The sequence below is a fragment of the Mustela nigripes genome, chromosome 9 (assembly GCF_022355385.1).
Source record: "Mustela nigripes isolate SB6536 chromosome 9, MUSNIG.SB6536, whole genome shotgun sequence".
NCBI lineage: Eukaryota > Metazoa > Chordata > Mammalia > Carnivora > Mustelidae > Mustela > Mustela nigripes.
Genome location: NC_081565.1, coordinates 10,432,460 through 10,454,895, shown reverse-complemented (window position 1 = coordinate 10,454,895; position 22,436 = coordinate 10,432,460). Strand labels below are relative to the sequence as shown.

General features: G+C 57.9%; 1 protein-coding gene across 2 annotated transcripts in view; it reads left to right on the top strand.

The window, feature by feature from the left end:
• NEK6 (NIMA related kinase 6) overlaps positions 1-22,436 on the top strand; it is an 81,302-nt gene that overhangs the window by 12,258 nt on the left and 46,608 nt on the right. Inside the window, exon 1 of one of the 2 annotated variants that reach the window (XM_059410839.1) lies at positions 16,174-16,342. The exons of the other annotated variant lie outside the window; for it this stretch is intronic. The gene's annotated coding sequence lies outside the window, so the exon portion shown is untranslated. Of the gene's footprint in view, positions 1-16,173; positions 16,343-22,436 lie in introns of those variants that run through there. 2 annotated transcript variants of the gene reach the window in all.

The window sequence follows — 22,436 nt, the reverse complement described above, 5'->3', positions numbered from 1 at the left end:
GTGAAGGAGGGAGGCTCAGGAACGTTCACTCTTGTTTATTTAGCACTTACTGTGTGCCAGCGATGTGGCCAAGTATTTCATCTGTGTTGCCATAGTCGATCCCCACAATAACGTTGGGCTGGCCCCGTTTTTCAGAGGAGGAGAACTGAGGTTCAGAGATGGAAGCCACCACTCCGAAGCCATAAACCACGTGGTTTGGAAACTGAGGTTTGAACCCAGGCCTGGGGCCCCGCCCGGCTGAGTCTTGTGCCTCCACGCTCCATTGCACGTGTGTGGGGACGGGACAGGAGGCAGACTGCGGCCGCTGATGCTTATCAACCCCTCCTTGGCAGGGAGCAGGTTCCGAGGCTCTAGCTGCAGCTCCCGCCTCCCCAGACCAGTCTCAGGCTGAGACACAGGGGGTAGGGGGAGGTGGTGGGTTAACCCGGACACCCTGCATGCCAGCCAGGCCTCTGCCTTCTGCTCGACACTCCCCTTGGCTTGTTGCTTCCCGCTGGGGGACCTCAGTTTTCTCACTTGCAAATCCAGGGGCACGGCTCAGTTCCTGTCCCTGGGGGGGGGGTTTCACAACTCAGTGAGGTAGGCACGAGATCGGTTGTGACAAGAGGTTACTGTTAGTGTACTGAACAATTAAGGGCACCGCGTGGGGTGAGGACGGCAGCTTGGGGACACCTGTGACACTCTGGGGATCCTCTCCATGCTGGGACATTAGCCGTCACTCAGCCCAGAGCTGCCCCCTGGGACTCTTCCCTTGCTCGTTTTGTGCGGTCGTTCGTTGAGCCAACAAAGCCAGGCACGGTTCTAAGAGGCATGACGAACAGAAGAGACAAAACGGAGCTGGCCTTCTGGCTGGGGGGAGCCGGCATAAAGAAGCCGGGAGTAAAGTACGTCCTGCGTCGCTGGTCCAAGTGTGGGAGACAGACGCAGGGGGGTTGAGATGGGGGGCTCTCTCCTGGGGTGGTACTCCCACGGCCTCCTGAGATTTCACATGTTGTCTGTTGTTCTAGATCCCAGCTCTCCCAGGGGGGCTGGGACGGCCTCTCAGACCTGCTTTGCCTCAACTATCTTTGAGAACATGGGACTCTTCCCTTGGGCTCTCCCAAGACCTTGAACTGCTCCGTGTCAGGGCCGCTGGTTACCGGCGCCGACCTGGGCAGGTCCTGGCCACATATTCTTGTGGCCACCGACTCCTCCTGGTGACCCTGAGAGACAGGTCCTTTAGTTCCATTTTACAGACAAGGAAAGGGAGGCTTAGCGAAGCTAAGTTGGTGGCGCAATGGTACACAGTAGGTCTGCGGCTGAGCCAGGCTTCGAACCCGGGCCTTGGGCTCCCAGAGCACACACACCGCCTAAACCATTCTGTTCTAATGTGGGTGGGTGTCTTTGTGTTTCCAGGCATAAAAGAAAGCCACGTGTTCTTCTCAGAGGAGCAGAGGCTCAGCAAGGCCCCTACTGTGTGTCCGGACCGTGCTGGGCGCCGCAGGAGGGTATAGACAAAAGGAATGCTCAGACTGGCCAGGAAGTCTTTGCTCCAGGGCTGTGAGGGGGTAAGGTTAGCTCTATGGTAGGATTGAGGACGCTGAGGCCCAGAAAGTTCCCCCAGCTGGCAAGTCACGCAGCCCTAGACAACCTGTCGTCAACCACCACTGTCTCAGGCCGGCTTCACCCTCTGCCCTCATTTTGTACTTGGACCAACCGAAGCCCAAAGAACAGTTCAGTGGCTCAACTCCAGATTGGAGGGGGGTTGAGCCCTTTGTGTAGTTTTGGAAATGGACATCCTTCCCTCAGTGAAATCACTCTTGAGATGCCACCGATTCTCAGGGCAGAAGACCAGAGAAGCTCTACTGGGCCGTGAGGGCCTGTGGGCATGGGGCCAGGGAAGGGAGCGGGGTCAAGGGATCCTCGCTGGCCTGACACCAGGGCGATAGGGTGTCCCGATGTGGTGGGTCAGGGGAGGGTGCAGACAAGCCCTTTCAAAGAAAACGTTTCCAGAGCTGTCCCATCCCACGATTAGCAAACAGTCCTTAAGGAGGAAAGCAAGGAAACCGCCGTGTTCCATCTTCACAAAATGGGGAGCTGGCGATCAGACCTATTTATTTAAGCCCAGAGTCGATGAGGCTAAAGACCTCAGCTCTAAGCGGGCATGCCGCCTCCCTGTAGCAAGGGGAGCCTAATCTTCAGGGTTTTCTTCCCATTTACGGGTTTTTTGTTGTTGTTGTATATTTGTAAAATGAGGCTTCTGCTGGCAAAAGCAGGTTTTAGCGCACGCGGCAGCTCTTTCAAGACCTAATAAGGCCCCAAAGGAGGGTGTGTTCCGGCAAGGCTTTCCTTCTCCCCTGGGGGCCGCCCGATGTGGCTTGCCTCCTGCACTTTGGGCACCGCGGACCATCCGTCTTGCTTCCCATTAACAGAATTACCACCATCACTTCTGCATGGATGAGATGGGCCCTTTGGAACAGCCTTGAGGACGGAGGCAGGAGCAGCCACCACGCAGTTTTGCTTAGAGGGGAAGGGACAGAAAAAGAGAGCAAAGCGGAACTCTGGCAAATGGACGGTTCCCTGGGTCTGAAGGGCCTGGGCCCCAGAGGGAAGGGGCCGTGGGGCGGGTCCGACCCCGCTTCCTGCTCACGTTCCCAGGCGGGAAGTGCCTGACCCCTCTCGGAGGAGAGCGGACCACCCAGGAGATGGGGCCTAGGGTTGGCAATCTGGGATCCTACCTGTAGACCCCTGTGTCAGGGAGCAAAGAAGTTGGGGCTGCAGGTTAGAAAGACTGTTTCTGCCTTGGCTTGAGCTGCGTCAGGATGTCGGAGTGATTTCCTGATGGGTGGCTGGGGGCTGGCGTGCGGTGGGCCCCGTCTCTCTGTCCTCGTCGGTAAGGGAGGGACCAGGAGCTCTCTGCCCTTTGAATCTCCTTGGTGGGCCCGCGATACCTGGCTTTGGGGTGAGGCCAAGGCCCCCAGAAGCCACAGGGCTGGCCTAACAGCAGGAGGGCAAGCGAGAATCCCAAAGCAGTGGTGCAGTCACCCGGGTGTGTTCTGGGGGGAAAGTCCTGACTTTAGACCTTCCGCCTCGCCAGGGCTGAAGGCTCCCCACCCCATGCCCAGCACCTCCTTCAGCAATGCCAGTTCTCTTAACAGGGTTGTTGGTTGTATAGAATTACCCCCCTGTCTTTTTAAGAACAGTTCTTTGTCTTGTTGCCGTGAGTGCTTTTTCACCCATGTCCATCAGGGGTTTACACATGCTAGCATGAGCTAGGCTTCCCCTTGAAAAAGCTCCATTTTGTAAGTGAATCCCAGGCTCAGAGAAGTGAAGTGACTTATCTGGGGTCACACAGCAATGCTTTGGACCCAGATCCATCTCCCCTAGAAGCCCCCGCATTGGTGCCAGTAAGGATCTGCAGGAGAGAGCCTGGTGGAGAGGGGCTGGGAAGCAAGAAGCAGGGGTTAGCAAGACAGTGCAAGAGGCTCTCTGGGGCCAATGTGGTCAGTGACAGGAGTCAGCAGGGATCAGGGTCAGGCCGGCCAGGCAGCCTTGGATGCTGAGCTCTGGAGTGACGACTTGATCCAGAAGCTTTGAAGGCTGATACAGGAGGGGCCGTGTTTCTGGTGGCATGTGTGGAAAATGGTCTGGTGAGGGCGGTGGTGAGACCAGGAGGCTGGGGAGGGGGCGCCAGTGTAGATGGGTCACACGGAGGCCACAGTTCCACCAGGAGGGCCTTTAGCTCTACCCCCCACCCCACTCCCAACTCTCCCACCCCCCCATCCCTGCCCTTCCTGCTGCGTGTCTGGCGGGAGGCCCCTCACCTCTGAACCCCAGCCTCTCTCACAGCTTTCTTGTGAAAAGCAAGGCCAGCACCTGCGACTTGCTGGGGACAATGTGAGAATAAATGGTAAAATATGGAAAGTGCGCAGCGCTGCTTAGGGAAGGGGGGAGAAAGTTGCCGTGGATGTGTGATGTTCCCCAGACCCGACTTCTGCTTGTTGTTTCTTCCCTCCCTGTCGGAAAAGCTGTTTCGATTGCTGGGGATGAGCGAAATCGGAGTTAATGGGAGGGCATCTGCAGAGGCCTGGCCCGCTCAAGGTGTCTGTCGCCAAACACCTTCGTCTCCCGATTTCCAGGCCGTCTCACTAATCTGCAGGAGCCCTGGTTCTAACGTGCTTCCCAGGGTTGGCTGGTGTTGTCACTATGATTGAATTCTGATTCTCCCTTGATCGATTGATGGATGGATTGATCTGGCGAAGTCAGAGGCAAAGCCGTGAAAGCGACCGACTCTTGAGTTCTGATGGACATCTGTGGCACGTTGTGTGTGTTGGGGGGTGAGCTGGGAGCAGAGCTTCCCCCACCCATCAGGAGTCGGCCCGTCTAGCAGCTGGCATTAGCCATGCCAGGAGTGGGGCTCACTGCCCTGGGTTCAGTGTGCCACAGTACAAAGCCATAGGTACGCCCAGAGGAGAAGCTGGCTGTACCCATGATCTGTCCAGGCCAGGTTTTCCACGGATGTAAGATTCCCAGGACGATGAGCCCAGGCTAGCCCTGGGCCAGCCTGCTGTGCACCCTCCCATAGAAGCAGGTGGTTCCAAAGCAGATGGGGTTCTGCCCACCATTAAGGGACTCAGCCCCCTGCCCACCACAGGGCCTAGCACCACCTGGGGACAGACCCTGAGTATTTTTTTTTTTTTTAAGATTTTATTTATTTTATTTTACACAGAGAGAGATCACAAGTAGGCAGAGAGTCAGGCAGAGCAGGGAAGCAGGCTCCCTGCTGAGCAGAGAGCCCAATGTGGGGCTCAAGCCCAGGACACTGAGATCATGACCTGAGCCGAAGGCAGCGGCTTAATCCACTGAGCCACCCAGGTGCCCCAGACCCCGAATATTTTTATGTTGAAAGGATGGATGAGCTAAACGGGTCCCGTGCTGGCTGGGTGACTTCATGGATCTACGGTCTCATTTTTATCATCACCAGAACCCATATTTCAGCTGGGGAGACTGAGATTCAGAGAGGTGAGGATTATGGCCAAGACACTCAGCAGAGAAGCCTTGGTTGGTCCGCCCATGTGTGTGACCCTCCACTCCCATTAGAGCTCTGGGCCCTCGGACTGACCTTGCATTCTAGACGCTAAGCTCCCCCAGGGCTGGAGGTAGCCTGCCCAGACCAAGTCTGTACTCCGGCTTCCACCCCAGGGCCAATCCCTTCAATAGAGCACCCCCCACTCAGTGCTGGGCTGAGATGGGGGCGGGGGTGCCTCCTGTGTGCTGGGCACTTGGCCTATGCCAGCTCATTGAACAAGTGAACCTGTAGGTAGGTCTTCTCGCCGTGTTCAGATCACAAAAGTGAAGCTCAGAGAGATGCATGAAGCTTGGCCAGAGTTTCCCAGCAAGTAAGGGAAGGAGCCCAAATTCAAATGCAGGAAGGCCAGTCCCGGCTGGCTGGAGAGCAGGTGGCTGGGACTCGTAATCAGAGTCATGATGTTGGAAGCAGAGCTTTCCCACGTAGAAAAAGCAGGGAGTCTGCCAGGGTTGATGGGCGTGTGGGGGGGGGGGCAGCCCCTTGGTTCCCTGGGAAACAGGCTAGATCGGGCCCCAGACCCGCTCAGTCCCTGTGCGGCCACCCCAGCCCATCTCTTTCTGGCTTCTGTTTCTGCCCTTGTGCAGTGGGAGGACAGGAGGACCCGAACTCCCCAAGTGCCAAATGTGTGCCAAGCAGTTTGATACATAGCTGAGCTCATTGTTGCCGTGACCGTGGGAAGCCGGATCCCCTTATCTGCTTAGCCTGCTCGGCTCTGTCCCCCCCCCCCACAACTTCGAGCATTTATTGCTGTCCAGTGTCTGTGTCCACCTCTCGACTGCTCGACACCTCTGGGGCAGGTAGGACCTCCTCCGTCATGTACCTCGGACAGCAGTCGGCTCCGCGAGCCTTTGAAGAAATGTTTGATGACTGAGGATGAGAAGAGGAAACCGAGGCAGCAGGCAGACCCCCGGCCCATCCAGTACTGGCAGGGGCCTCGGTCATGGACCGGCTCTCAGCCCAGGACGCCAGGTGCGCCTGTCTGTGTCCCCGAAGGTTCACACTGCCCGAAGAAACTTCCAGTCTGCGCCTGTGGCTTTGGATCGGCTCTGAAAAAGCGTGTCCTGTGACTGCTCAAGGAATCTGGGCCTTTCGCCCAGAAAAGAGTGTGTTTCCTGGCTTCCTGAGAACTGGGGCCCACCCTGCCCCTGGCCTGGGCGTACAGAATGGAAGGGAGGAGAGATGGACTCCAGCCCGGAAAGCGACAGCATCAGACCTTATCGTCTGTCTGAGGTCGGCTGCCCCGTGCCCAAGACTGTCCCGGCGAGGCCGCCCTGGCACAGCCATTAACCCTGGCACTCCAGGCAGAAGTTTCTCCATCATCTAAGGCTTCCTCTGAGGGGGGATTGCGCTCTTGAGTTACTGGAAAAGGAGCCTCCCTCACCTTTAGGCTGAGTTCTACCCCCAGACGGCTCTCCCAGCACATCTCACTGGGTACCACATGGCAGACATAGGGGCCACACGGGGGTGAACTTCACGAAGCCCAGGGCGATGGGCTTCCAGTGGGTCACCAGGCTTCCAGGGCCAGATGTCTCGTGCACCTCTTGAGCGCCTGGCCTCTCGCCGTTGCCTCTGAGACTGGGCGTGGGTTTACAATGCGTCTTTGAAGAGAGCCGGAGTCCCCCCGCCCATGATGTCTGTACATCGAGTCATTTCACGGTGCGGTTTCCTTCTCAAGAGACGGGTCTGTGCTTCTCCCTCGTTGCCCTGCTTTTCGCTTATATTTTCTTTTCCTGGTGACCCTCCCTCGGTGACTGGCCTGGAAGGTGTCCTCCCAGGGCGGGGAGATCACCCAGTCCTCAGAAGGGATTTGCCGGAATTACCCACGGGTTAACTAGAAGAGACTGGACAGATCGCTGAGAGGGAGAAAACCTTTTTTGTGGACGTAGGAGCACAGGGGAGACAGGCTTCGCTTCTCCTCGGCCAGGACCAGAGGGAGAAAACAGTAACAACAACACATCCCCCAGCAGGGCCCAGTGGCTTGAGTTTGCTGGTTCCCGAATGCAAGATCCAGACTAGGCCTAGGGCTGCGTGAGACTTTCACCCACCCATAGCGAAATGAGAAAATTGAAGGACAGGCCTGGCATCAGCTACTTTCTTACGTCAGGGGTCCTCTTTTCTGCAGGATGGTGACAGTAGATGGAGGTTTTCCTGTAGATGCCAGAAAAAGTTGGCGGCTTTCTGTCTGTCTTTGGAATGTAGGGGAAACGTTATAGGCCTGTGAAATCCCCAGACCTGGGAACCACTGGTTTACTTCCTCTGCAGCAGGAGAAGCCCAAGTTGAGCCTGGAGCCTTCCACGAAGCCCACAGTGCCTGGGGACCCCGGGACGCTGGCGGTCTGTGCGCACCGGCCGTGCGTGAGGTGGGGCAGGAGCGTGCTCATGTTCGTTTCCACAAACTGGATGGCTTACAAATCAAGGTGTTGGCCGGTTCGGATCCTTCTGGAGGCTCCAAGGGAAGGCAAGATTCGCGCCTCTCTCCTCACTTCTGGCGGCGGCGGGCAAGGTGTGGTGTCCTTCTGTTTGTAGACGCAGGACTCCAGGCTCTGCCATCACAAGGCCTTCTCTCTGCATGTCTGTCCGCTTATGAAGACACCAGTCCATAGACTCGGGTCACCCGAATCGGCATGATGTCCTCTTCACTTGATTATATCTGCAAAGAGCCGATTCCCAAATAAGGCCACAATCCCAGGTTCCAGGTAGACCTGAGTTTTGCGGGGACACCGGGACAGCGGCCTGAGGGCGGGGGAGGAGGAAGGCCTGTCTGCAGCGGGCACCGCCGAGTGTTAGTGCTTTGAAGATTTGGTGGCTGTTTGCGTTAAAACAGGATTCCCAAGAGGGACTGTCGTGATTGCAGTGTCCCGGGGTCCCCGCTGACATTCCCGCCCGGAGGAGACTGGTACACACAAGGACCCAGGTCCAGGGAGGGAGAGCTGGCACCACAGCCGGGGCCAGGTCGTGTAACTCAGGGGAGGTGACCTAGCCACCCTGTGCTCTGATTCCAGGTCTGCGCTCTGTGCCCTACACTTGTTTATATCCTTTAATGCAGGGGCCAATGATAAGTGGCTCAGCCCACTTGAGCCTCTTGAAAGACATGCTATCAGCATTTAGTCTTTTGGTGGCCCCAGCTAGGACCCCGCGGAGCCAAGAGCCCTTCAGAGCTCAGCACCGGCCACCAGCCCTGTCTGCGCTCCTGCCTGGAGTGGGACCCCTCCCGGAATGCCAGGGCCCCACCGTTCTGGGAAGTACCACAAGCACAGAGAGCCTGCTCTGGGGATAAAAGGCTGCCTGCCTGTGTGTCAGGCAGGAAGGATCCAGGCTCTTCTCTTCCTCCAGGGACCCTTATCTATTTTGGCAAAAAGGCTCTGTGGTCAGACGTTTCTGGGTTAGCGTCCCAGCCCTGACACCTCCTAGCCAGTGATCTTGCTCGAGCAAGTCCCAGGGCCCGTCTGAGCCTTGCGGCTCCCCTCCTGTGAAATCCAAGCAGTGATGCTAGCCTGAAAAGATGAAGCTGTGGCTTAGTGGTTGTACCACCCTTTTGTGAATCCCTCCAGTGCCTAGCTCAGAGCCTGGTGCACACTAGGTGCTCAGTAAATACAAGCCAGATAAGAGAAAGTGGCTTGGAGCCTGGAATGTAAACTTCACAGCACTCTTGCGACACGGTCCCTGTGCAGTCCCTTGAGAGGGAGGCTGTGGAGGCATTTCCTTCCTTCCGTGGGTCAACACGGTTACCTGAGCTGACCGGGGCAAGCGTGGGGAGGTCAAGTGCGGTGCAGGTAGCTTTGGGGGGAGAAAAGATGCTACATCTGGGGCTCTGTCTACCCCATGATGCGTTCAGTAAATTTAGACCTGGGCTTGGCACTGTGGGAGGCAGAGTGTGCAGAAGAGCACTGGAAGGGGAGTCTGCCTTAGCAGCCCGTACCAGCCCCACGTGCAGAGGTTTGCTGCTCCTCGTCGGTGCTGCTGAGCTGCCCTCTCTGTCCCACAACCGATGCTGGGCATGCCAGCCTTCAGGCCTCTGCACCTGCTGCCGCCCCCGCCTGGCATGCCCTCCCCCTGCTCCTCTGCTCAGAGCTGCTTCCTGTTCTGACACAGGCCAGACGGATTGCACATCCCTTTTGCTGTGTTTCCACACCCTGGGCGTACCAAGCAGTGATCACCCTGGGTGCTGATTTGGGACTCCGTCTCTAAGTGAGGAGCCCCATTGAAGACAGAGGCTGGTCCGAGTAGGTGTTTGAAAAATTGAGTGGATAGATGATTAAATGTCCTTGGACACATCATTTCTCAGCTCCGGGCCTCAGTTTCCTGTCTCTGAGATAGAGGATGTGGACTGGTGGGTTCCCTGGGGTCTTTCTGAGGTCTCTGGTGAGACATGCACTCTGAAGTGAGTTCCTCCTGCTCCCAGAAACAGAGCAGGAGCAGGGCAGCGACTGCGCATGTGTGCCAAATGGCCTTGCTGTGATTGGAGGATATGCACGGAGCATGGGGAATTTTCTGGGTGCTCAGCACAACATTCCCAGTTAATCGATCTGGGTGTCTTTGAAAGGGCAGGACGGAGGCAGCCTTGATGGAGTTATTTTAACTGCAGTCAGGCCAACCCTTCCCCACCTGTCCCTCTGTGAGAATTCTCCCCAGACCAGTGGAGGGAAGAATGTATGCACCTGTCCCCCTCCCCCAGCTCTCTCTCTGCACTTCTGGGCAGGGCTTGTCCTGAGGACGTACACTGCAGGTTCTGCCGGGGTCCTGTGCTCCAGGCTGGCACCTGGTTTCCAGCCTCCATCTCTGTTATCATCCAGCAGAATAAACTTGCCCCTCTCTGAGCCTCAGTCTCCAGATCTGCAGGATGGAGATAGTAATTCCTCGTGGGAATGAACAAGTGGACCCCGAGTACGGGGCACAGTGTGTGGCCTGGGGCAGGAGCACATGATACGGTGGCTGTTCTTGGCACGAGTATCCGTGACTCTAGAGACGGGGCGAAACAGATCCGCAGCCTGCTTGCTTAAGCCAAGAAATGTCTGCTGTCTCAAGAATTTTGTTTTGGAAGACAGGTTTTGGGTCAGAACCTTATTCCCTCAGGAATTTCACGGTTGAGCCTGCAGGCACATTTTATAAGCGTGGTGGCCACCCAAGCCTTTGAGCCTTCCACGTGGATGTTCCCAGGTCAGGCTTTTCGGGAATCTCTTACACAGCTGGGCTGCCTGTCGCGTCAGTCGCGTCGTTTCCACAGAGCGGGCTCTGTCTGGCTATGAATAGATGTTTTTTTTTCCCTCTTTCTTGGATGCCTGAATGGCAGTCTCCCTCCTGCGGTCCCAGAGGCCGACCTGCATGGAAAACTCCAAAATGGACATCAGAGTGGGGCCGTCCACTCCGGCTCGGACTCCTGGCACCCAATGAGGCTCAAAGAGAGATGGGGCCGATGGCCGTGGCTCTCAAGTCTTCCGAGCAAACAGAAGAAATCAGAGGTCACGGAAAAGACAGCAGCGCAGAGCGGCAGCCGAGACTGTGGAGGACAGCCCGGTGTTTCCAGAAACAGGCCTGCTGGCAGCCCAGCCCCAGACGCAAAGCCCCCGAACGTGGGATTTCTGGAGATGAGCTAGAAGGGCCTTGTGGTCAGGAGAGCGGGCTCTGGACCCATACCACTTCGCTCCAGATCCCAGCCCTTCTACCAGCACAGCGGGCCTGATCGTCATATGCCTCAGTTTACCTCTCCTGTAAATACAGATGATAACACCCCGTGAAGGGGGAGGAGACTGACATCACTTAAGTGCGTTAGAACAAGGCTTGACAAACAAATAAGGGTAAACCGAGGCCCAGAGAGGACAAAGGACTTATCTGTGGTCACCCAGCCGGTCACTGGGGCAGCCAGGCTGAGGCTCATGACTTCTAGTCTCGTGGACACGTCCCTCCTCCCCCTTCGCCCTCAGTCAGACTTCTTCAACTCTGCCTTCTGCAAAGGAAATCGCGTGACCCTTCAGCCCGCAAAAAAATTCAGACTGCACAGAGTTTCAGAAACCTCTTTGGGCTGGCTGCGGGCCTTGCTGTAGTTGTTTGCCTGTGAGACCTTTCCTCTCTCCTTTTTTTTTTTTTTTTTTTCCTTTTAAAGTTCCAGAGGGTTTCTCCTTTCCTGTCTCCCCAAATAGAAAAAGTCAGCTTTTGGTAAAGGAGTTTGAAGGCTTCGATCCCTACTGTGTGTCCCTAAGCCCATCCACCCACCAACCCCGGGCCCCAGTTTCCCCATCTGTGAAATGGAAACGTTCCTTCCCTTGACGGGCCGACAGCCCACCTGCCAGCCTGTGATGGCTCCGGGGACACGTTAGCTAGGAGGTGCCACCCTGGGGCCATGGTGTTGACGGTCGTGTGAGCACTGACTAAGCAAAAGCCGGTGACGCATCCTTCTAAGAAGTGAGGTGAAATCCACCAGAAATGCCACCCACTTCCGCCCCCCTCCTAGTTTCAAAGGTTACTTGAATCATCTGAATTGCTTGCATTTTTCTCACTCTCCTATTTCAGCAGAATGGTTCCCCAGCCGCTCTGGGTTGAGCCCAGGGTGGCCAGGAGCATCCCATCTGTGGGCCCCGAGGGTGTCAGAACTGAGGGGCTTGGTGGCTTCCTGATCTCTGCCGGGGACCCCAGCTGTGGGCCCTGGGTGCTGCCAGCCTAAGGTCAGGCCCCTGAGCTTAACACTTCTCCTCTGTGAAATGGGTCGATGAGCTCTGCCCAGCAGGGTGTGAGATCTCCAGCCCAGTGTAGCTGGATCGGGGTCCTGCCTCTTCTCATTCCCCTTCTCCTTTCCACCCCCAAGGCCCTGGCTTACCAGGGAGCCAGCTGGAGCACGGGCACTGATGATACTCCTGAGGCCTCTGCCTTGGCCAAGCCAGGAAACCTGGAGACAGATGCTGGCCTGGGAGGGCCAGCAGCATCCCAACTGGAGCCCTCCCAGCCTTTTAAGGGGGAGCCTAGGGCCCGGAAGGGGAGGGCCTGGAGGAAAGAGGCCATGGAACCAAGACTAGCAGCCAGGTTGCTGGACTGGAGGACCTGGCCTCACCCCCTAGTCCTTCTGTCCTCTCCGTGTGGCCTCTGAGGTCAGCCTGGCACCATCAGGGGCCCAGTCCACCTGGGCTTAGGAATTCAGAGATGGGTGCCATGCTGGGCCTAGAGCAGGAGGTAGGGATTCAGGGCTGAGCCCCACCATGCTACCCCCTGACAGTGGCCTCGGGCAAGGAGTGCCCACCCTTGAGCCCCCATCTCAAAAATGCTGCTCTGCCCATCTTGGAAGGTTGTCACATTGCTTTCTAAGATGGTGTAAGTATCAATCCCTTTGCAGACATTCAAGAACTGTCCAGATGGGAAGAATATTTGCACCCACGGGGGCATTCATATGTCCCTTTCTCTCAGACAGTGCCAGGTGTAGAGTAAGTGCTGGCCCATGGGAGCCAGGGGGGTGGGGAGGGGGACAAGAGATTGTTGAATGAATAGGTGACAAAAGTTATTTATTAAGCATCTGATACAAATCAGGCCCCACACGGGGAGTTTTCCATAGGTCCTCTGAGCTTCATGATGGCCCTGGGAATTTAGGTATGTCCCCATTTTACAGATAAGAAAACTGAGGCTCAAAGCTTGAAATAACTTACCTGACGTGACATGGCCAGTGGAAGTTAGGGTTCACACTTGACTCTGACATTCATGTGTCCCCAAGTGGCCCACTGGGTCACCTCCCCCCCCCCCCCGCCCGCCGGATGTGCTGTTAAGTCTTTAATAAATGGTTCCCTGGAAGGCGGTGGAGGGAGGGACTTGTCCAAAGCCTGGACTTGTAGTATTTGCCAAATTCCATGGTGTAAATCTTCCTCCCGTGTTTGATTTCAAGCGACCAAAGTGACACGGACTGTCTCACAAAATCCCTGAGAATGTCGCACACAGCCCTCCTGAGCCAGCAGCGACTCCAGTGTGTGTCTCCCCCCAACCCCCCTTTGCAAGCCCAAGGAAGACCACAGCCTTAGCAGTGGCCCCCGGCCTGGGACAGCAGACTGGAAGCAGGCAGATGGCTGGGGTGGGGATATGTGTGCCTCCGGGCACATCCCCAGTCCTGTCCCACCGGCGCCGGCGCCGCGGAACGTCTTGGGTTCTCCGTGTCACACAGAGACTTGGGCAGGATCATGAGACCCGCAGACACGGCGCCTGGAGTAGTAAGGCCTGCCAGCCCCACCGTGTGCGGTGTTCCTGCCGGGCCCGGAGCAGAGCCCTGTAAACGCCAGGATGTAATGGACAATAAAAGTCGCTGGAAAATAGTGAGTCTCCTAGGACCACCGGCGTCCCTGCCACACGCCGCCTTCCGAAACCTCGAGCCCTGTGATCATGAGGCACGATCGTCACATAAATATATAGGGTCTCTCACCAGCCGCCAGCCAAGATTTATTTCACTGACGCAGCTGGGGGAGGGGGATGGCTCAGATTCCTCGTCTTGGTGACTTTGTGAAATGCTTTGCTGTCACTTCCCCGCCTCCGAGAGAATGCCAGGGAGCCCGTGGGGCCTCTCCCAACCTTCTGGGGGGGGGGGTGTCCTCCAGAGGCCATGGGTGCCTCCTACCACATCCGCAGGCCTAGGGGTCCAGCTGGCCATGAGATGGGAGCCCCCCTCCCCGCCCTGTCTTTTTGTGAACAGTCGGTTTGCAGAGAGGGCTGCCAGAAATACTTGCTGTTGAATGAGCATGGTTTTGACGAGGATAACCGTAATCATAATAGTAGCTGTGGCCACGTTTACTGAGCTCTGGTGTATACCTGGGTCCTGGTAGTCCTAGGCTGGTGTTTTGCCTGTGAGTCCTTGTTTAACAGCCCTAAGAGGCGGGTCCTACCTGGCCCCCTGTTTGCAGAAGAGGGAACAGCAAAGAGGTGACTTTGGGACTTGCCCTGAGGAGCTCGTGTGGACCAAGGCAGTGCCGGATTTGAACTGCAGGCTCTCTGACTCCAGAGCCTGTGCTGGGCTGCCTCTCTGCCTCCTTACAGCCTGGCTGCTTGGTCCCAGCCGAACCCAGTGCCACCACCTCCCTGAAGCCGCCTCGATTAGCTCAGATTAGAAGCAATGGCCCCCTCTGTGGTTTTGCAACCCAGAGAAGCACTTTGCTCTGGTCCCCACACCAGGTGGCGGGGCTTGGCCTCGTGGGGATGGTGCTGGAGGCGCATGCTGGCTCTGGAGGCTCCGAGAGCCTTGCAGTGAGTGGAGGGGTAGGGGTACCTGTCCAAGCCCCTTTGCACCGCTCTATCCTCTGGTCCATGTCCAGGGTAGATAGCTGGGCAGTGACCAGCAGTGACCATGAGTGCGGGAGGGCGTGTAGGCTGAGTAGAGCTGACTTAGACTTCTGGAAATTTCTTGCCCTCACCATCCTCCTCAGGCCCAGGAGGAAGAGGAAGGCTCCCCGGGGTTGGCTCACCCAGCGTGGATCTGTTTTCCCTGGGTGCCGTGCTGTGTCCCCGGTGGCAGGAGCACAGGAGCCCCTAGAGGCAGGTCCCTGCCCTGGGGAGAATTCCTCTCCAGGAGATAGGAGCCCAGAAACAGAAGAAAAACAAGGTTTAGACAGAAGGTGCCCAACTCGGGGGCCTGACCTGGCCCGTCGGGAGCTTCCTCTTGAGTCAAGGCTGATGACACCCACCCATATAGTTGGGTCATGGAGGAATGTCCTTGAGGCGTGTGGCATGTACCAGGGCCTGGGTGGGGGCCCTAGCCCACAGGCCTGGGGAAGGCTGGCCTGGGCCCAGCAGCAGCCACCCAGGGGGCCAGCACCTGGCATATGCCCGACAGTTGGGCCCGGCCAGCGGGGAAGGTATGTTGGCAGGTGGCCGAGCTGCAGTGCCAGGATCCGGCTCGGTGTGTCCTCTGGGGCCTCAGCTGCCATATGCCTGTGTCAGTCCCAGCGCTCGGGCTGCAGATGGGGCACAGGGGGGAGGTGGTGCCTAGGGTGGAGGTGGCTCTCGTTCTGGAGGAGGGAGGCAGGTGTCCGCCGCGGGAGTGCTTCTCGGAGACGGGAGACCGAGGGTTGGAGCCAGCCTGGAGCCTTCCCGCTTCCTCCCATATACGCGCAGGTCCCCGGCTCTGAGCCCGCTGCAGAGTGCCGTTCCCCTCTGCTTCTGAACCTGCCCATTCACGTACGCCAGCTCAGCCTCTCCCTGGTGTAAGCAGCTGTCCAGGACCTCGCCTGGCCCAAAGTGAGAATCCAGCCGTCCTTTTCCAGCGGGCACGTTTCATGTTCTTTTCCGGTTTCTGAATCTGTTTCTGGGTTCGGGGGTTCTCTCCTGCAGAGGCGAGCAAGGGGGTTTTGAGTGACCATCAGCCCAGGCCCTGCGCAGACAGCAGCTGGGAAGACCTAGGGAGGGAGGGAAGTTAGGAACACCCCGAGTCCTGGTTCCTGGATCCGTGGTCTTGTTCAGAGGGTATGGGGCCCGAATAAGAATGTAATACTGATATCTGCTGGGACATGGCAGAGCCAGGACTCAAACCCACGGTGGCCGCCTACCAGAGCTCTCGCCTGAGGGCAACAGATATATTTGGCCCCCCTTACAAAGGAAGAGACTAGAGAGGGTGAGGCTTTTAAAGGGACAGCAAGGACTTTTATACTTCTTAGCACTTGGTGGGCCCCATTAGGGATGGGTGGGGCTGGAGTCTGAGGGACGCGGGACGGGTACCTCGGCACTCCCGAAGCCCAGGCTGGTTTAGTCCTGTCGTCTGCTGTCAGGGTGCCTGGTTCCGGGTTGGGGGCGAGGCCTTCATAAAGAGCCTGCAGAGCAAGCTTTGCCTGGGATGGGTTAGGGAGGCTGGGGCCCAGCCAGGTGCTGCCACGGCTGGGCTCATGGCCCTAGCAAGTCGCTAGTCCTCCAGCCTCAGTTTCCTGGGAGGTAAAATGGGGGAGCAGGACTGAAGGCGGTCCAAGCCTGCCGGTGTGGGGCACACAGTGTTTTCTCCTAGACTGGTGGCCACGGCCATCAGATGCCCGTCCCTGGGGAGCAGCGGGCTCCCTGGCGGCTGTGACAAGTTCCAGTCACCACGGAGGTGACAGCGGAGCTATTTTTGGAGCAGCGCGTGGTGGGGGAGTTTCCTTTTGGCAGTGGCTGGGGATGGGAGTCTTGGGCAGGGGAAGTCCCGTACCGAGACAGGGCCAGCCCCTCTTCCTTCAGCCGCCCTGGCACAGCGAGGCCGCCCAGGTCCCCAGAGGCCGCTGCACCACACATCTACCCTCCACCTGAGCTGAGCAGCCCTCCTCCTGAGCCCTTCAGGAGCCACTTTGCAAGGTACTGGCCTTTGTCCTGCCCCTGGCCGCGGGGAACCCCTCACTCTTTCCTGCCGCCTGGGGCCACCACCCTTGCCCTGAGGGTGCGCCTGGCCAGTGGCAGGGAGGCCTTTGGGAGAGACTTCTGGAGCCTGGGCTCCTGGGGAACCTGGCCTGGCCGAGCCTCTGCCACCACCGCCCCCCCTCGATTGTCGGCCAGGTGGGGGCTGCCGGCGGGTGAGCGCCCTCGGCCTGGCATGACCTTTGTCGCCGCCCAGGTGGGAGGTGAGGACCATTGCCAACCAGGGGCTTCACACTGAGTGATCACGGGCTTTGCCAGAACGCCTGAGGTTACGAGGGAAGCAGAAAAAGCCATTTTTTTCCCCTTCTGGGATGAGTTTTGGCTGCCTGGGCTCGTTTCTGATGTCTGAGTGGTGAGTTCTCCGCAAGACTCTCCCACCAGAAACTGCCGTCTCTGGGATTATGGTCGTTCTCCTGGGGCCTGGCACCAACTTCTTACGAACTCTGAGGCTGGGGGCTGCCCCGCTGGGTTTCCTCCTTCCGTTACTGGTTGTCAGGGCTGAAGCCACGGTCTGGGACAGGATGGCGGGGGGGTAGAGGAATTTCTCCCTGAAACTGCCCGTTCCCTGTGGCCCCCGGAATGAGCCGACCTGGGGCCCCAGGCTTTTCCTTCCTGGCCTCTGGTGTTTACAGACCGGGTCAGCAGCCTTTAACCTGGCCCTACCTTTGTGGCCTGCTGGAGCCACAAAGGTGAGTGGCTTGGTCTCTGCCTTTGCGGAAATCTCCGGTTGGAGAGAGAAAAACGTGAGCAGGCAGTGACAACACGGGCACAAACACTGTGGAGCCAGGGAGTCACTGACCAGGGGAGTCCAGGAAGACTGCTTGGAGGAGGTACCCCCACTCCAGCTCTGAAGAAGGAGCCGGATTTGCCAGAGGCACTTCATTCCGGGGAGGGGGGTAGAGTCTGCTAAGGCCTGGAGGAGAGAATGAGTTCATTTATCAGAGGGCTAGGGGTCCTCAGCACGGGGGCACTGCCCAAAGGGTGTGACATTCCCAGCAGGCCGAGATCCCACCTTCCTCTGGCTCCAGTCTGCAGGGCTTGCCCCAAGCACATGAGATGAAAACCCAGACTTACGAGAGTTAGGCCTGGGTTTAAACACAGCGCTTGCCATCTGTTAGAGCCAGGGGCTCGGCGGGCCCCTTATCTGTGCCTTGATTTCTTCTTCTGTAAGACAGGGTTGTTGCAGACATCCCCGCAGGGCTGTGCGGAGGCGCGGCCTTTTAACTCCTTGGCACTTAGAAAGTGCCGGATATCTTCCTCTTCCAAGTGGGTGAGATGAAGCATGGCCTTCACCGGGTCCCGGAACCAGAGACCTTCCTGGACATAAACCAACGGCCTTGTTGCTCCTTTCCTGAAAGATGAGATGTTTACAGCGCCTACAATTTTTTTTTTCTTCCAGAATTGAGTTTTATTATCCTAGTAGGAGGAAATGAAAGGTACTTAGGGACCTTCTCAATTTTAAAAAGGCTCTGGGCAGCTGTGCCGTGGGAGGGGAGGTGTGTTTTGAATGGCTTGGTGACTTCTGCCAGAGCTCAGACGGTGGGAAGCACACACAGGAGGGCGTGTGCTCCTTGCCTGGGGCTCCAGACGCAGGGCAGCAACCGCCGACCCTCTATCCCTGACTGGTCCGAAGTGTGTGCATCCAGGCCCCAGGCGAGGGACCTGTGGTTTCAAGATGACGGCAGACGTTGGCTCCTGCTCCGAAGGCCTGCAGAGGAGGAAGAGAGGGTGGCCTAGGAACCAGTTGGTGCCCATACGGTGGGCTTAGGGAAGGACTCTGCTGTGTGGACACCAGTAGAGGGGGAAGAGGGGCCTGCGTAGTCCCCAGCTGCCCCTGCACACCCACTCTTTGGGGTCCCACTGTTTCTTCTTTATGGATGGAGACAGACAAGGCGCGACTTGCCCGGGAACCCACAGGAGGTGTCGATCCTCAGTAGGACCCAGGATCTGGTCCTGCTGTACGTGTGTGACTTTGCCTGTGACCATCCTAGGATCCCCGTGGGTGTGTGTGGTTGGGAAGGGGGACGCCCCTCTGCTCAGGGGCATGGGGTTGGAGTGGAAGAGTTGGGAAAGGTAGGAGGCAGGCCCAGGCCAGCTGGGCAGAACTTGGAATGCCTGGTGCAGGCCTACGGGTCTTGTCTTAGGGACCTTCGGGTGGGAGCTGCAGATTATGATAGGTGTATTAGGGACTGGGGGAGAGGGGAGCCTTCCTGCCATGGGTTGGAGGTTGGCTTAGCAAGCAGGAGATCAGCGGCCCCGGGTTCTGCAAGACCCTCCTTGTGAAGAGGCTGGTCATGGCCCCGGGTCTTAGAAAAGACAGACTCCTGCAGGTCCTGAAGCTTAGACATCCAAGCAGCATGTTTGGCTTTGGGGATGGGGAGCGAGGGGACCTAGGACCAGTCAGGAAACCAGACGCCGTCTGTGGCTTATCCCCTATGGCTCCCAGGCCCCCGTGACTCTGGCCCGAGATCTGGCTGCTTCCTGTCAAATGATGAATGGGTAACGTCTGCTTATCCCAAGACCAGAAGAGAAGTGGGGCTGGGGTAGCGGGAGGACACAGCAGCTGGAGCCAAACCTCTGGACTGGAATTCATTCATTCGTTCTCTCTTCCAAGGCAGTATGGACTAGGGCAGTCCGGCAGACTCGGTTCCAAGTGTTAGTCCTGCCCATGGCCTGCTGTGTGACCTGGGGCCCATCCCTTAACCAGTCTGAACTTCTGTATCCTCTTCTACACCGGGTGGATCTTAGCGGCCCCCACCTAGCGTGCCCACGAGGGAACAAGGTATGCGCAGCACTTGGCGTGTGCCTGCTGAGTACACAGCATGTGCCGCGTTAGTTGGGGGGCGGGGGGCGCTGCTGTCCTGCCCTCGCTGCCAACCCGTCTGCGTGTGCAGGATGTTCCTTCCGGCCCCAGGCCCTTACACTCGGACATGAAGTCGGGTTTCTTTGGGGGCTCACAGCCTTCCTGGTCCAGGAAGCGAGTGTAAAGGCAGCGTTCTCCGACATGTTGGCAAGTCCCGTTTCTCCTCAAAGCCTCTTTCCTCGTCTGCAGAATGGGAGCGCCAGCCCCTCTGGGGCTGCCTGGGAGCCACTCTGATCACTCAGCTCAGGGGAGGCGCTTCATGTGAGTGTTGTCTGAGGCCGAAGCTGGTCCTGCCTTGACCCCCACCCGTGGCCGGGCTCCAGGAGCTGCAGTGTCTCCTTGCTGGGCCTCCGATCTCCACTCGCGAAGGGGCCCGCAGGGGTGTGTTGGGCCGGGCCAGCCTGTGGCACCTCTCTTCTCCAGCAGCAGGCACCTGTCCTAGGCTTCTGCCACCAGGGGCCTACTGGCCGAGTGGAAATAACCCCCAGGTGCCCACACCTGGTGCCCGTGTTGGGTCACTCAGGGTCACTTACTCAGGGAGGAAAGAGGACTGTGGAGGGAGGTTGTGAAGTCACCGCGCTAGTTTCCTGCTTTGGGAAAACAACCCGTGAAGTTGCTCACCACTCTGGAAGGGCTGAGAAGAGGAGAGGCCTTCCTCAGGGAAACTGGCCTGGGGTGCGGTGTCCAGGTGACGTGCCCGCCTCAGCTGACGCAGCGAGAATGTGGCCTTGTGGCCGCCGGGAGAAACCTGACTGCATGCAGATGTGAGCACATACGTTTAAGAAAAGGCAGGCAGGACACACTGTTTCCACCTCAGGGTCTGAGAACAAAGTGAAACGTGATCAAATACTTGACCCCACATGGTGTATGAATACATCACCACGAGACCCCCCCCCCCAACATACAGAACCTCACATGCATAGACCCCCAAACCTGCCCTGAGCCTTCCTGGGGTCTCAAGTCGTCTTTCGGGGGGAGGGTAAGGGCCTCTGTGGGCCGCCAGCCTCCACGACCTGCATCATTTCACAGTAGGGAAAGGAGGGACACGACGCCTCTAGATGAAGTTTCCAGAAATTGGGAGGCAACGGCCAGGTGACAGTCTATCCAGGGGACAGAAAGGCCCTTGGAGAAGCCTCCTCACCCAGCCCAGGAGGAAGCCCCTTCCGGGGATGCTTGAAGGAAACCCAAGGCCCGCGTGAGTAGGAGCTCCAGCTGAAGGCCAGGCCGCGAGGAGAGGGTCATGGTGCTTTGCAAAGGTAGCCACGGTTCACATTAGCCATGGAGGCATTTGTTCCAGAGTCGTCCCAAAGAGGACATGCGGTGAGGCCGATGAAGCCTGACCTGGGAGCCAACAGCCCCGGCTCTGTTGCTCACCAGCTATGTGGCCCTAGGCAAGTCCCCACCGTTCTCTGAGCCCCAGGCCCCACGTCTGCCGCTCGTCCGCTGCCCAGTGAGGGTTAGTGCAGACGACAGAGTCTCCAAGGACATTCATGTGTGTCAGGCTCTGCTGGAGGGAGTTCTCATCTGTGAACACATTCGGTCCTCTCGATCGTCAGAGGAACATCTCACTTTCCAGAAGAGGAAACTGAGTCACTGCATGGCAAAATGAAGCCCGGCCAGGATTTGAGCCAGGGCACTGGGGCTCCCCGGCAGCCTCGCTGAACCCTTGGGCGCATCCCGATTTGGTTCCTGGGCCACTGGGGGACACGCGCATGTGGGGAGCCCGGGCTGGGAACTACACTAGGCGTTCGTGGTGCCTCCAAAATGCAGGGCTGTGGTTCCCCACGGAAGAAAGGTCCTCAGTGCGGCCTGTGCCTGGGTCTCACATTCCATGCATTTTTGGCCCCTGACTTGAGCTTGGCAGCCTGGACCTCATTGTTCTGTGACTTGGCAGGAGCTGCCTGGCCCAGGCTGCCAGTGCCCTGGGCTGCCCAGGGAGGCGTGTGTGTGCTGAAGGGCTTTCCCCACGCTCCGTGGCTCAGCACTCTGAATCTCTGCCTTGGTCTTTCTGCGTCCACACCCCCTAAGAAAAAGTTTGGGGCAGGAATCTCCAGCAAAGGGGTTGGGCTTCCACTGGGGTACAGACAGAATGCCATCTCTGCAAATGTAGCACCCGGGAGAGCAAGAGGCTCTCTTGCTCTTGCAAGAGGGGTATCTTGGACCCAGGAGGGGCTTTGGAGTCACTGAGAGCAAATCTCCCCTGTGTAGCTCACTGGCCTCACTACATTGAGCTTCCTCTCTCTGAGCCTGTTTCCTCATCCATAAAATGGGTCTACCAAGAGCCCCAGGATGCATGGGAAAGGTCTGGCGCACCGGCAGTGTTCGGAGAGCCTTCATTGCCTTCCTCCCAAACATCCCCCCTTCCCTTCCTGCCTCCCTCCCTGCCACCCCACCCTGCCTGTCCTCCCCCACCTCCTCTCCACCCTTCCTCTCCCTTCCTCCTTCCCCTTTGCAGTGTCCCTCTCTGACACTCGGAGACTGTGACTTGCAGAATGCTCCTTGGCCACTTCTTTCCTGGAGCAGTAACTCAACCAAAGCTCCAGGGCGTTGGCAGAAAAGGTACCATGGACAGCAGAGCTGCGTCATCGTGATGCTGTCCCAGAGGGCCCGGACTCCAGGGGCTCATGTCCCTGAGGCCCCTGTGATGGGAAATGGCCCCTTGTGGCCCTCCAGCCTTGGGACTACCCCTGCCCACTCAGCTCGGGCCCTATTTTTGAGGAAAGGGGCTCGTTCGGCGGGGAGATGACGTCGGAAGTTCTCCACCTCGTGTGTAAGGAAATCGTCACTGAGAGCTTGGGAGGAGAGCGGCGTGGTGGCTTCGGGCAAAGACGCCCCCAGGGCGCTGAGTCGTGGCTCCACTGCCACGGATCTGGGCAGATCTCTTAACCTCCCTGTGCCTCCGTTTTCCGTTCTGTAAAATGGGACAATAATAGACCCTATCCCATGAGAGACAGGGTCTCTTAAATGAGAGGAGCTAAGAGGTAAAGTGTGCAGAGCAAGGCCTCGCATGATCAGGGCACACATCTGTTGACTCATCATTATTGCTGGTATTTCTGATGAGACCAGAGACCCCCTCGGCCGTGCTCTTGGAGCCCTGTGTGAGGCCTGGGGTGGGCTCCTGAGTGTGCAGTCTGCAGCCTCCGGGTGCAGCTGTTGGGAGGGTGCCGCTAA